General features: G+C 36.9%; 1 pseudogene; it reads right to left on the bottom strand.

Annotated features, from left to right (window-relative positions):
• Positions 1–228: 228 nt before the first annotated feature.
• Positions 229–771, bottom strand: LOC6645265 (annotated as a pseudogene).
• Between the last annotated feature and the right edge of the window lie 1652 nt (positions 772–2423).

The raw sequence follows: 2423 nt of genomic DNA, 5'->3' as shown, positions 1-2423 counted from the left end.
TTGCCATTTCCTAATAGCTTGAATAAGTTTTTAACTCATTCATCCGATGTGGAGTTAATACATCGTATGCGGATTGGTCCTGACCAAACTAATCACAATATTCTTGCAGATATATTGCAAAATATATATTTTTGAGTTAGGGGAGAGATTTGAGATCCATCACCCTCTTTCTATTTTCCTGTTGACGTAGCTTCTCGTTTGTGCTTGTGTTCTGGTAGAAAAGTTCGGCTAGAACTTTTTCTGTTCTCCTGCCTGTATACGGCTTTCGATTTGTTCAATTTAGCGGATTTTCTTACAAAGTTTCTTCAATAGTTTAGTGGCATCCGTTTCAGAAGAGTCCTCCAATTTCAGGGATTCATCTAAAATCTTGGCCAGGGCATTCACATTTTTCTTGGCCACAGTTTGATTAGCCTTAGGAGTGTTAGTAGCTGCGCTGCTGCTGCTGGTGGTATTGGTGGTGCTGCTTGTGTTGGTTTGTACTTGTGGAACACTTGAGGATACAGTCTTGGTTCCCTTCGCTGTATCAATCTTTTTGGCTTTGGCCTTTTTCTGTTTTTCCTTTTTCGCTTCGGCTGCTACAATTGGGCACATTCCCGGTGGTACACCTGTCTGCCTCTTGGCCACAAATGGTTTGCCTTTACTCTCGTACAGTGGCACCTCTTCCTGGGGTACATAGCCATCCTTGACGCGACGTGCCTTCCGCCATGTGCCGTCCGGACGTTTTGTAGCTGTGATAAATTTTCCTTCGCTATTTTCTAAGTATATGCTCATTTTTGTTGAACAAATTACAAGGTAAAGTATTCTAAAGTTTTTGACTTTGATACAAAAACAACAACGAAGCCTTTATTTACTTTAGAGATGGGATCGGGAAAGAAAATGCTTACCGTCCCATCCCGTCCCGAAATCAAATTTGCTTTTCCCATCCCGGTTATCCCGAAAAATTTTCAGTCCCGACCGCGGGTCCCGACATTTTCCCGAAAATTTTATTTCATATATGCATATTACTTTATTTATATATTTGTTTTTCCAATAAACTCTTACTTTATATATCCATATTTTTTATTTAAAAACAATATTTTTTCAAAATTGTCTCCAATAAGCCGAGTTTTTCTGTCTTCCAAAATTCTACTTGAAGTAGAAAAAACTCTTTCGCTAGTTGCAGAGGATGTCGGAACATTTAAAGTTTGCCTAGCCAGCATTTGCAATAATGGCAATTCATTGCACTGCTTCCAAAAAGATAATATATCCACATTTTTCTTAAGTTTAACATTCATAATATAATTACTAATTTCTTCGTCAATATCATCTTCACATGGAAAACACGAAATATTGCACGAGTAAAATTTCGTGTTACTAATAAATTGCAGTCAGTGAGTAATATCGATAAATACTGAAAGTTTTATCAATCATTTTATTTTTGGGTCCCGAGTAGTTTTTGGGTCCCGATAGTTTTTCCGGGACCTGCGGGAATTTCGGGATCGACCTCTTATCCCGTCCCGTCCCGGTTTTTTGAAAATCTTTCCCATCCCGCCAAATTCCCATAAAGTTTTCGGGTCCCGCGGGATTCCTGAAAATCGCGATCCCGACGCCCATCTCTAATTTACTTTAAAAAAAATTGTTCTTATATTCCTCCAATAGTTTAGAAAACAGCATTAGAGGGTTAAAAATTATTTTTATTAATTGCTTGATTCAAATAAATTTTTTTTTAGTTCGAGGTATCTTGTTTTTCGATCGTAAACCTATTTTGGATATCTGGTTTTCCTGAACGTGAAAAAATGAAAAGTTACATGTTCCTTGTTAGGGTCAAATTTGACCACACATAAAAATCCAATCGGATACGCTACGAAAGATACATGTCCTATGATAAATGTTCACATAAAAAGCTTTGATGTTTCAAAACATGATAACATGTCTTCAAATAATTCGTTTTTTTGTGAGCAAAAGCAGATAATCATTAATTTCGCCTAGTAGAGTCATGGAATTCAGATGTAAAACTGTTGCGAAAAAATAAATCTGTGAAGACTTTATGTTTGAATGAACTTGGACCTTACTATTCTGATAAAATTAAAGAAATAGGCTTTAATTGGGACCTCATTGTTGTCTTCAATTTAGACTTGAAAGAGTCACAAATCGAGCACGAATGTAAGGATAATCCAGACTTGGTCTCCAAAGATGGGAAAGTTTATTAGCATACAGAACCGACCTTCAAGCAACTGAGTTATAGGAATCTATCAATTCAAATCGATAGGTAAATAGACACAAATAAGTTGAAAGCATCAGAGGAGAATTGCGCTTGCAAAAAACAAGGGGAGGACAATTGCGCTTGCAAAAAACCGATCATAATCATGATACAACAATAAAACAAGAAAGTGTTGACACTTGTGACCAAATGATTGGTATATTCTCCTGCAAACGTGCCGAAC

The sequence above is a fragment of the Drosophila willistoni genome (genome assembly GCF_018902025.1).
Source record: "Drosophila willistoni isolate 14030-0811.24 chromosome XR unlocalized genomic scaffold, UCI_dwil_1.1 Seg143, whole genome shotgun sequence".
Classification (NCBI taxonomy): domain Eukaryota; kingdom Metazoa; phylum Arthropoda; class Insecta; order Diptera; family Drosophilidae; genus Drosophila; species Drosophila willistoni.
This window is presented reverse-complemented; position numbering and strand designations above follow the sequence as displayed.